The sequence below is a fragment of the Euprymna scolopes genome, chromosome 8, assembly GCF_053919585.1.
Source record: "Euprymna scolopes isolate OS-2025 chromosome 8, ASM5391958v1, whole genome shotgun sequence".
Classification (NCBI taxonomy): domain Eukaryota; kingdom Metazoa; phylum Mollusca; class Cephalopoda; order Sepiida; family Sepiolidae; genus Euprymna; species Euprymna scolopes.
The window spans coordinates 74,931,845-74,945,068 of record NC_136489.1 but is presented as its reverse complement, the minus strand read 5'-3'; positions in this window follow the sequence as shown (position 1 = coordinate 74,945,068).

The following is a 13,224-nucleotide window of genomic DNA, read 5'->3' as shown; positions in this document are numbered from 1 at the left end:
ACAAATGGTGAAGAAAAGCTGCTTTCCAGGTCGGCAGTACCTCGTGAACAGTAGTCTGAGATGTCGGAAATTTTATGTTTCTATGTCTATCCTTGTGTCCATGTCAATAGTAACCCTTTGATAAAACACTAAGGAGACTGTCCTATCAGCAGGTGCAAAGAACTGGGGTTGCTTTATTGCCATTTGATGAATGGATTCTGAACCATGCAGTAGTTACTGCTGGGGCCTTTCGATGCCATCCTAGTTGGTAATTGTTACGGCTTTACCTTATCATGTGCCACAAAAATATTTTCTTTCCTCTCTTAATTTCCCTCCCTGTCCTGCTCTAACCAAGTCGGTCGACTTGTTCAACCTCAATATGAAATATCTCCAGAAAAAAAAACACGAATAAACCTAGAACTCAATCCTTCAACGTAGACCCCTACTACCACTCCTCCTTCTCCAACATCAGGGGTTTACGTCCCAACCTTCCAGAGATTGAATTCCAATTACAGGAGGCGAAACCGACATTTTCTTCCTGAGCAAAACTGGCACAGGGTCGACCACTTCCCTAGATGAGTTCATAATTACAGGATACTCGAACTTAACATCTAAAAGTCAAAACGTAGATTCCATGAACAAAGCTTCTTAGTAGTGCACACCTGTGGAACTATGTTACGTTTGCCTGTTCCACACCTTATTCCCTTTGGGTGTCTTCAAGCCAAACATAAAAAATATTCCTGATAAACCGCCCCCTTAAGTAAGACACGTTATCAAATTTCCATTAATAACTATTAATTCGATATTACCCCATTGATTACTGTACACGCAATAAAGCTTATCTCTGAGTGTCTTGCGGGCCTTTATAAGTGGTGACTACCATGTAAATAAATAAATATATATATAATATTTTTAACATTATATATCAATATGCATATATATATTAGCATACACACACAAATATATATATATATATTAAGGAAGACAAAGGGAGGTAGTGTTTACCTGATATACACAATGACAAACCTCAAACTAATATAAATAATAATAGTATATGCATATATATATATATATACATATATATAATGCAATCCCAACCGAATTTAAAAAAGCCCAATACGCAATAGAGCGTAGATCTTATTATGAGAGAAAGAAAATTAAAACTGTAAGTTTAACTTTACAATCAAAATATATTGTTCGACTGAATACTCTCAAAACTGTTAAAACAGTTAAATATAGCATTTGTTCGTTATCCTGATGCTTTTGAATCGTTTAAGATTAACTAGAATATATTAATAAAGGAAATCAAAATCTATATTAGTAATGTATAAAATATATTTATAATCACATATAATAATAATAAAAAAAATGTATATATGTATAAATATTTTTAACATTTATACATTAAATTTTAAATAAATATGAAGGTAAATATACAAAATATTAATCATAGTGCGTGAGATAAGTAGTTAAATGGGTTAATCCTAATCTTATAAATAAAAAGAGCTAACATTTGAAAAAAATGATAGAATCCAGCAAGCATGGATAATTGATACTTTCGGGCAGACCAAGTACCAAGTAATATAAGCATGTTGATAAAAAAAAATGAATGAAAACATGGAAGCGGAACTGACAGCTGATGGACTATACATAACTGAAATCAATTACAAAGAACGATCTCCCAAGGATACTCGCTCTGTCTCTTATAGACATGATGCTCCTGAACAACATTCTGAAAAACGCCAACACGGATACAAGTTCACTAACACAGAAGAAAGAATGAATCACCTAATGTTAATCGATGATTTGAAACTTTTGCAAAGCAAAGAGGGAACGGAGCATACTAATAAACACGACCAGAATCCTCATCCAGAATATCTAAATGTAATTCGATATAGAAAAGTGTGCACTGCTGACCATTTGAAAGGGAAAACTAGAAGCAACCGAAGTATAATACTGCCCAATCAAACAGAAATGAGGGGGCTAGGTGAATATAATAGCTACAAATACTTGGGAGTGCTTGAAGCAGACACAGTGATTTAACGGAAATTAAAGAGAAAATAAACAAGTAATACCACAGAGGAACAATAACACTCCCCGAAAAAAAAATTAAATATTCGAAACCTAATTAAAGGAATAGCGTGAGCTGTGTCAATAATAAGATGCTCTGGACAGTTTATAAGCTAAACTAAAGAACAACTTAGGAATCTCGACCAGAAAACCAGGAAACGCAGGATGAATCACAATGCACTACACACTGAGAATGATATTGAGCGACTAAAAACATGACGGAGGATAAGGGTTGGAAAAGAAATGACGGTGGATTAGAAAAATACATAATGCAAAACATCGAAGGAATAGGTACGGTACTGCAGCATGATATAAGAAAAAAAACAAGATATAAATAGAGGCGAGGAATAAGACGAGAAAAAAAAGGTAGAGAAATTGCTACATGCCATAAGGATTACATAAGGAGGCTAACAAAAGCACTTGAAAATGACTTAAAAAAGGAAACCTAAACTGGAAAAGTGTAACATTATAACCGCTGCACAAGATAACGCAAGGAACACAAGTACACTAAAGCAAAGTTGACAAAGTAGAGAAAACAGACAATGCAGACCCTGTGAACAAAGAAACGAAACAATACACCACCTTACAAGTGAATGCTGCGAACTCGCAAAAAAATCCTATAAACATACACAATCAAGTGGGAAAGGCATTCCATTGGCAATAATGCAAGCAATTTCAACTTGAACACACTGAAAAATGGGTCAAACATAAACCGTCAGCAGTAATATAAAATGAAAATCACAATATCCTAATGGACATGGATATACAAACAGATAAACGTCGAATCAAGAACACCGGATGTCAAAAGAGTTAAAAAGAAGGAAAGTCAGGCCATATTGTAAATTTTGAAGTTCTACCAGACAAACGAGTGAAGATCAACGAAACTGAAAAACGAAACAAATACATAGAACTAACTAGAGGGATCAAAGGGATCAGGAAAATGAAGAATATAAAGATAAAACCACTAATAGTATGAGCGCTTGGAACGATACCGAAAAACTTTGATAAAAAATGAGAGAAATTGGATCAGAGGGATTGCAGAAGAGATTTTAATAATGCAAATTCAAGAAATATTAAGGAAAATCCTTGAATGTGAATACTAAAATTACACATAAAATACACACACACTGGATTAAGAAACAGCTACTGATGAAAACCACAAAGGAACATCACATGGAATAATGGAACTGAAACTGTATGACAGTAAGATACCGCCTCCTTTTTTTTTGTGTTTTACTCTAAACGGGCACCACACAAAATAAGGAGGGTGAAGGAGGTTGAAAAGGCCAAGGAAAAAGTGTTCTGGGATGTTGGGGAGGCTTATTGCCACCCACATTCGAGTGAAGAATAATGGTCAACGCCAATGAGAAATCAATGCTAAACGGCTGTTGCGATAGCGCAAAATCTTTTGCAAAACTTATCGAAAGAGGTGGAGAGTACTGGAAATCTAGGGAGACTTGCTGCCACTCAGGTTCCGGGGAACACCACAAGTTTTTTTCAAAGAGCCGTAGTTGAGCTTGTATGCCTACTCCTGGTGAGTAATTAATTATATATCATTTTAAACTTTATAACAAAACATAAAAGTAACCATTAGTTTCTGAAACTTTGCAATGTCTCAAATTTATTTCCATTATTGAAGGTAATCATAAAAATGGGCGCGCTTCTCCGACATTTAGGATTCAACAAAATGCAGACATGATTCAAGTGACTTGCGTGACATGTTGTGATCTGTTCTTAGTTCATGAATGAGGGTGTGAACAATCATTTGTCGTTAGTCACAATTTATGTGATCAAAAGAATCTAGTAGAGCGAAGTGGGCACGGCCGACTGTTATGCTACGTCTGTCCGTGTGTAATATTGCCTGGTGAAAGTTAATCTCATGATTTGAAGTCTCTATGCAAAAGAATTTTGAGAGAAATATGTAAAAGGAAAGAGTACAGACGATTCTGTTTGTACGCGAATATGAAGTCATACATTAATATAGACATTTATGCATATACACACATATATAGATGTATATATATATATACATATGTACATAAATACACACATTTATATATATATATATATATATATATATATATATATATATATATATATGGGGATGCAATTATTTAATCAAATATTGGAAGACATATACACATATCTGCTTAAGAATTTCATTATGTTTCAATATTTAGCGTTTAATTTTAGCCAATATTACTAAATCCTCAGACTTTTTGAAGGTTTAAACAAATGTCTTATTGGGGAAATATTAAACTTCATGGTGATATCTCTGAATCGCGACGGGGAAAAACTGCTACGTTCTAGTGTGTTGGATTACGATCAACATCACCTTAAACATTTGAAAGTGAAGAGTAACACCCATCCATAATATTCCTTATTTAGTGAAACATGTCTGATATTATCATAATTAAAAACGATCAGAGGTTGAGATGACTAAGTTCTTCCTATTGACTTTAATAGTTTGAATGCCTATTTTAATAAAGATGCAAGAGTTAAATTAGAATGGTATATAACACATCTTTAATTAATTAAATATATGAAATAAGTACATCGTACAATGACTTTCTGGTTAAATAAGTACACGTATAATAATACCTGCTTCCAGTTGAGAACCTTTCCCTGATACTAAATCTGCTCTTAATTCCTTTAAGGTTTTATCTGTTTTCATGTGTTGCAAGTCATATATATTATTATTGGATATGAATTAACAAGACAAAAGTCTCAGTCCACAAAGCATTTGCCTTAACACTTTTGCATGGAACATCATACTCCTTTTTCTTATTGCAGCAATACTAAGCCAATATGTAATGGTTCCATTTTCTTTTAAAACCTTCTTGATTGACGAAATATCCTGTTAAAATATGTCACACTGTTCTTTACTTATATCACTACGATTCTGTGCAAAACAATTTTTTCGAATAAGTATAAAAGTTCTAAAAATGTGTAGATAAAGTTAGATTTTTAGGGCTATCGGGCATAGAAAACTGGCAAACAATATACTTTACTTTTTCGAGTGTTGTATAGTGTTAGATACTTTTTATTTCATCTGCAAAATATAGCAATATCTTTTGAAGCCTACATGACGTTAACTATATTTATGATATTTTCGATCGGAAACCAGCGTATTAAATGCAATGTGCACGCAAATGTGGTTTGTACTAATTGTTTTAAATGCTCTGGAACTTTTGATGTGAGTAATGATATTTTATTAAAAATTATGGCAAAAATATACGTCAGTCTTAGATGATCCCTGCAACTGCACTACCACTAGCGACATACACACACAAAAAAAAGCACACAAAATATGTGTTGTCTATAGGGGTGGGGGCAGTCTATGCCGTTTGGAGCGTATTAACCATTCAAATTGTTTATATAAGTTATGCTTTCTATTATCAAGGACAGAATACACAGAAAACAACGGACTTTCTGAAGGGTGTATGACCTATGTTAGATTTATTTTACTGAAGATGAAGTTGAGCAGCACGCACTCCGCGGTTTTCTTGAGGTACCGAGATTCCACTTAAACATTTAATAATATGATTTATCCATGCCGGGCTGAGAGGTTCTTAGTTAAAGTTTACAGTCTGTTAGAAAATTACCTTTACATTGCACTCTCTGTTCTAATAAGATTGACGATGACAGTAATACTCCGGCTACAGATGGCCACTATCAAAGACAGTTCTGTTTATTGTCAGACGTTTCCTTCTCTAAGATGAACCCCCTCCAATGTCTGTATATATGTCGTCGTCTACCACTCATCAGAATGGCTGAATCTAGCGAGATTCGAAATCGGGACCCAACGGTAATGAGCCTAAACACTTTACCACTTATCCATCTCGCACCACTGTCTAGATATATCGCGATTTACTTAGATGCTGTTTGTTTTGGTTTTAGCGGTATGTTTTGAATGAATTCAATTATTTACGAAAGTGCACTTTTACCAAAATGCGAGTTGGGAATACTTTTCCCTTTAATCAATTTGCTACCCCCACATGGGGAGCGGTATATATATATATATATATATATATATATATATATATATATATATATATATGTATATATAATTTTATAATTCATTCAAAACATATCGCTAAAACCAAACACACAACATCTAATATATATATATATATATATATATATATATATATATATATATATATATATATATATATATATATATATATATATAAATGGGTGGAACTGAAAGAAAAATCGCTAACACAAAAGCAAAAAAAAAATAACAAAATTCATTATAAAATAGCAAAACTAATGCTGGCTGAGCAGGGTCCTATATATACAAATGTGGACACATTTGGGCATATTTTTTAGGTTTTAAGTATAAGATGTTTTAACATATCTGCATAAATTTTGACTATAAATTAGTATTATAATCTTTAAAAAATACTTCAAATTTTCGTATTGTTTCGTCCCAAAATATGAGGTCTTCAATATTCAATTTGGCTACGAATATAAACCCGCACAAAGACACACACATACACACACACACCCACCCACACACACCTTTTTTATATGACGTTTACCACTTGTTAAAGCCCAATGGTCACTCGGGGATAAGGGTTACAATATATATATATATATATATATATATATATATATATATATATATATATATATATAAAGTGAACGTGTCTGTCTGTCTGTCTTTCTTTCTGTGTGTCCGTGTATATTTCCGTACGCAATAACTATGTCAATTTTTCGACTTGAAATTTGATATACAGGGTAATAAGTTTTGGGAAAATCTATGTGACCGACAGGGTTCGGCCAGAAATGTTGTTGTTACAGGGTCAAATTTCAACGATTTGGCATTTGAGATCTCTGACAATTTTGGGTCTAAACACTTGAAATTTTGATATAGGTTCCTTGGACATGGATCTAACTTAATAACTCGATTGCAGCCCAAAACACTCTAATTTAAGGGTTCATAATATGGGGCAACTTAAAAAAAAATGACTGTTTTTTTTTTTTTTTTTTATTTTTGCTCAGCATACACCTAAAAACACCCGGGCAACGGCGGGCTGAAATACTAGTATATCTATAAAAGTGGGTGTGTCTGTGTGTCTGTCTGGGTGTCTGTGTACATTCCCCTACGCAATAACTATGTTTTTTTCCTCCACAGACTCGAAATTTGATAAACAGGGTATTTAGATTTGGGAAAATCTACGTGATAGGTTTTCGGCCAGAAATATAGCTGTTAAACGGTCAAAGTTCAACGATTTGGCCCTTGAGAATTCTACCAAACCCTTCCGAAAATTTTGGATCTAAACGCTTGAAATTTTAGATATAGGTTACTTGGACATAGCTCTAACTTAATAACTTCATTTGAGCCCCAAACAATAAATGTTAAGAGGACATAATAGGGTTCCAAATTAAATAAAAATTGATCTCTGCGTTTTCTACCAAATTACTCAGACAATTTCTGGTCTAAACATTTGAAATTTCACATAAAGTGTATTCAGAGATAGGGCAAGCTTTTTTATCAGTTTGTGTCGAAAATGTGTAGTTGCCAATATATAAAGGTATGTATTATTATGTTGCCAATATATAAATTATTGATCAGCCTAAAACTTTCGACAAAGGCGATGGAACTTTACAAATTCAGTATCGTTTTTATGTCCGATCATTCAAATATCGAAAACTTGGCTAAAAACATAATATCTTCACCTTTTACTTGGCAGTTTTCTATGGGGGGGTTGCATTTTCGCCGGTATTTTTGAAAGTCATCCTGTCTTTTAGATTGTCTAGACCTTATTAAAAGATAAATCACTTCCGGTGTTGCGGTGTTCGTAACACCAAAGATGTCAGGTTTTTTCCCCGTTCTTTTCCTCCTTGACGGTACGTGTTGAAGCCTGCCTTCTTACTACCACTTTTAATTTTTTATGTCTTTGCTCAACACACACATCAAAACACCCGGGCAACGCCGGGTTGAGATGCTAGTATATACATATATACATACACACATTTGGGTGGAATTTTCTACGTTCCAAATCTCAGCAAATATTGATCGGAATTTTTTAAAAAATTACAATTCATTCATAAGGTAATGACCTCAGATGTTAATGGGCTATATTATCTTTGGCTTAAAGGTCGCGCGTTTACGGTATCATCATTTATCCGGTGCCTGTTTAGAGCAGTATTTTACAGCAATAAAATGTTTCAATTATAATATTTTTTTCTTACTACTGCATACTATTTACACGATATCCGACATTATCGTGAAATACCTGACCTTGAATCTAAAACTCGCTGGTATGCCTTTCAATTATCTTAAATAGCAGCAAGGTGACACGTGGTTCCAAATATTTATCATATTTTCTATCTCCCCCTCTTTGTTTTCATACCTAAAGTAACTTACGCAGTGTATAAGGATTGTTTTATACTGGATATATGTGATCACATCTCAAAGTTGTAAAATACATATTAACATATTAAATTTATATGTATATATATATATATATATATATATATATTAAATTTCTATACATGACTTCTATTAATAGACACACATACCCACATACATTTTAAATGTGTATGGGTATGTTTGTCGATATATATTTTGTAAGCTTCCAAGTAAATACTGATAAAGTGATATTATTAGTAATAACCTAATTGTAAAAGAGTAGGCGTACATTGTAAACGAACAGTGTGCAGTGTTGCCCTGGGAATATTAATTTGTCATGGTGGTACTATAGTATATTTTATTTTACGTATCACTGTATTAGAATATATATATATATATATTATATATATATATATATACATTTAATGACTTATTTAATTATTTATATTTTATTTATCGCTTCAGTGATTACATTATATACATTTTTATTTACATTTGCTACATAATTTATGAGTTTTTATTTGCTGCATTACATTTTGATTATTTTTGTATTTTTTGTTTTGCCCCATCTTCGATATGAATGCGTTTTTATTCAACCAATACGTGATGAAGAGCTGTAAAGCATTTACAGTCTATGTTAAACGTAAAATAATTAGCGTCTATATTTTTGCGTTTAAAAGTTTATGTAAATGGTTTTAGATAATATGATCTATGGTCAGTGCAATTCGAAACTGTATTAAGATACTTTTATAGTAAACATGCAGGAAAACGCTTTATTTTATTAGTAGCTATTATCAATAAAGTATATTTCTTATCGTTTAAGTATTTGAGTAGTTTATTAATGTTAAGTGTGCAAGAGACTTCGGGCGAATAATACGACATTAACCTAAACATTTTCAGCTTTGCTCAGAATGTATGACAACGTGTTTATGCATAAAATAATATCCAAACAAAAATGGATATTTTATTATTAGGTCAGTATAAAAATTGGAAAACATTTCTTCTTCTTTTATAACGCTCAACTAGTTGTTATAGGTATTGTTCTTATTTATTTATTTGTTTCTTTATTGAAGAAAACACAACAATCGCAAACAATGGCTGCGATCAATTTGTATTGGACGTTCCCGTCACGAATCTTGTGTGGAATTAGAAAATAAATGCGGATAAAATTTCATCGAAGTGAAAATTATGATTGCGATACTCATCTCCCATATCCCATAAATTGGATGGAAATTCATCGACACGAATAATAAACAAACGTGTCAATATTAAATGCTGAAATAAAAATGCAAATAAAAGAAACAACTAATAAAGATTGGATGCATAGAACGTAAGGTGGACAATATCGAATATATATGTGTAAATATCCGTAAAAATAAACATCAGCCCGTTATTATAACTTATTTTTTATTCTCTCCTGTGAATCTACATGATTAACATTATCTGTACTCGATTTGTTTATATATTTGTGTTCATTTATCTGTTCATTTTTTTCTGGTTTTCTAATCTGTTTTCTGGTTATATTTGCGCCTTACTTTCTATTTAATTTCTTTTTCTAACATTTTCACACTTTCAGTTATATACTTTGTTGAAAACTTTTTTGTACACAGAGACATTTCCTGTAAGACATCGCAGGAGTAATACTTCCCCAATAGTAAGGAAATTAAGAGTTATGTTTATAATTTAGTGATATGAATTAGTATTATTGTTTCTTATAAACTATTATAAAAACAATATTTGCCTTTGTTTGTGAAAAAGGATGAATTTCCATAATTTATTTCAGACGAGAGGGTTTTATACTTTGTTATTTGTATCTCGTTTCGCCACAGGAAATGCCTTTAATCTCCATGGTTTACTTGAATTTAAAGAGGTGTATCTGGTTTTCTATATATGAATATACAAAAACTTGCAAATTGATTCTTACTGTGTGCATGTTTTGAATTATTCTTACACTCGATGTTATCTTTACTTTTAGAGTATATGTATTTTATATTTGCTTATTTAATTATTATTCTTTTCCCTTGTGGTTTATGGTAGGTTTTCCTTAGAATTTTAATGTAAATAGTAAATACATTTAATACCTAAATGAATGCCATTTTAATGATTGAAAGTACCGTGAATACCATGGACAAAAAATCTTACGCCATAACAAAAACTGTCAGTTCAATGATAGATTATATCTATGAATTATACATACATATAGAGAAGTAAGAATCTATAAGGATTGTAAAAAAGTAAGAAAAGTAATATGTCATTATCATTGCTTGGTTATCTTAATATGGCGCTAATAGAAAATGTCTCGATAGATTAGAAGAGAAAATGACACGTAAATGTAAGGACAAAGTGCGATACACCTATGGAATATTTTACTAAAAATTATAACTTATTGAAAACGAAATTCAATTGCACGTGTCTACGTTTTCTCTTATTAGCCCTTTTTCAATTTTCTCTTCACTCTTAGTTTTAAATTCCCTTAAACAGTCTGCCATCTTTCTAGATTTATTTTTTTTACAAGATGATCACCACTTATCAAGGCCAGAAGCCACTCAGGGATAAGGGATATTGCTTGTACAGTAAGTTAGTGTGGGGAATTAATAAAAATGTCTACTTAAGGGGAAAGTTAATTAGGAATTTGTATACGTTGGACTTGAATGCATCCAGGTTTAGTCAGGTGGGAAGCAGGCAGCTAGAACAATGTTCCACAGGCGTGCAGTTAATAGAAAGAAGCTTTGTTCATGGAATCTACGTTTTGATTTAGGCACAGATAAAAGGTGGGGGAAATTTTGTACAGTGGTGTCAGCTAGACGGGTGTTTTTCGTAAAAGATTTGCGAGGGGGGACTAGAGATTGGATCTCAGACGAGCACCTGCCAGGGAAATAACGATAAAAGAAAGATAGGCTTCCAACGTCTCTTCTGTAGGAGAGAGGTTGCAGGGAAGAGAAAAGGGTACCCCCACTAAGCCACGAAATCTATTTTGTACTCTGTCAAGGCAGAATAGGCTGTTTTTAGCAGCTCATGCCTAGATATGGCAGCAGTATTCCATCCTTGGACGTACTTGGCTTTTATATAGATAGAGAATTGCATCAGTAGTGAGATATCTTCTGGAGCGGTAGAAGGATCTCACCATCTTTCCAGCGACCTTTGCAACAGACTTGATGTACGTGTTCGATTTCAGATCAGGAGTGATGGTCAAGCACAGAAGCTTGTCATAACATGGGGCTTCTCCTAAACGAGAGCCATCCATTTCAATTGATGCCAGATAGCGTTGATGATGTAAAGATAGGAGCCTGGTTTTGGATACATTAAAGGTAACAAGCCACATCTTCCCCCACTGAACCACACGCTCGAGATCAGAGGAGAGAGAATCAGAGAACTTTGTCATTTACAGCCTTTGATTTGTTGCCGTAGATGATCGTGTCATCAATATAGATGTCAACGAATAATTTTAGTATATGTTAAGGAAAATCATTGTTGTAGATCAGGAAGAGAGTTGGGCCGAGGATGGACCCTTGAGGAACTCCAGCATAAATACTACAGGCTTCTGATTTTTGTCCATCGACCACTACTCTTATGAGCATATCAGAGAGAAAGGATTTAATGATAGAGAAAACATTTCAAGTTATACCGTAGCTGGAAATCTTGTGAAGTATGCCTTTATGCTATACTTAGTCGAAGGCTTTGTTATGTCAAGAGCAATTACCCTAGAACGGAAGCCTTTGTCAAGCGATTCACTAATCCTATGAGATATAACCGTTAGCACATCTGCGGTAGATCTTGAAGAACGGAAACCATATCGTATGTCACTAAGAAGGTTATTTTTGCTGAGGTGGTTGACTATTTCTCTATTTAACATGGATTCCAGCAACTTACTCATGACACACAGGAGACTTATTGTTCTTTACTGAGAGGGAGATGACTTAGCACCTGAATTCTTATATACAATACATATGGATTAGGTTTTCCAAAAAGCACTTCTCCTTAAGGCAACGCTTAAACAGTTTCGTAAGTATGCGAGCAAGTTCAGATTGAAGCTTTTTTTAAGACTATAATTGGGATGCCGTCAGGGCCAGTTGCTTTACTGGAATCAAGGTTATTGATTAGATTGACGACCTCATGCACAGGTATTTGCATGTTACCTAGTGTGTTCTGTGTTATTGGAGGAAATATGGGGAGTTGATGGCCTTCGTCGCATAGAGTAGAATTAGCTGCAAAGTTCTTGGCAAATATTTTGGCATTGTCTGATGCTGATGAGATTACCTCAGGTCCATTGATAATGGTTGAGATATAACGCACGCTTCTGTTCGTGATCCTATTGGTAATTTTCCAAAACTGGTGGGAACCAAGCCGCTGATCAGCTACTAAGGATTTAACGGACTGAGCATATAGCTCTCTTCATTTTTATTTCTCTTTTACAGTGATTGCTGGCGTTCCTGAAAGCAGCTTTAGTCTCAGTGCAACTATTACGTTGGTAGTTATGGGAAAATGTATTTCTGTGCGCGATAGCAGCAGCACATTCTGGGGAGAACCATGGCTGGTTGTTGGGTTTTTGTTGGAATTTTTAGATGGTATGAATTGGTCTATGTCTACAAGTAACCATTCGATCAAGCCTGATACTATAGAGGGCACATCCTTTTTAAACATGGAATGCAAATGTAAATAAGATATGAATGTACGGAAGCAATCCCAGTCAGCCATGAAGTATCGGTATACAGTACGGTGGAGGGGTACGTCTTGGGGTTCAGATTTATATGTTAAGTTAGAGTATCCGTTAATTATGAACTCATCTAGGGAAGAGATCGGTCCTAATCCAG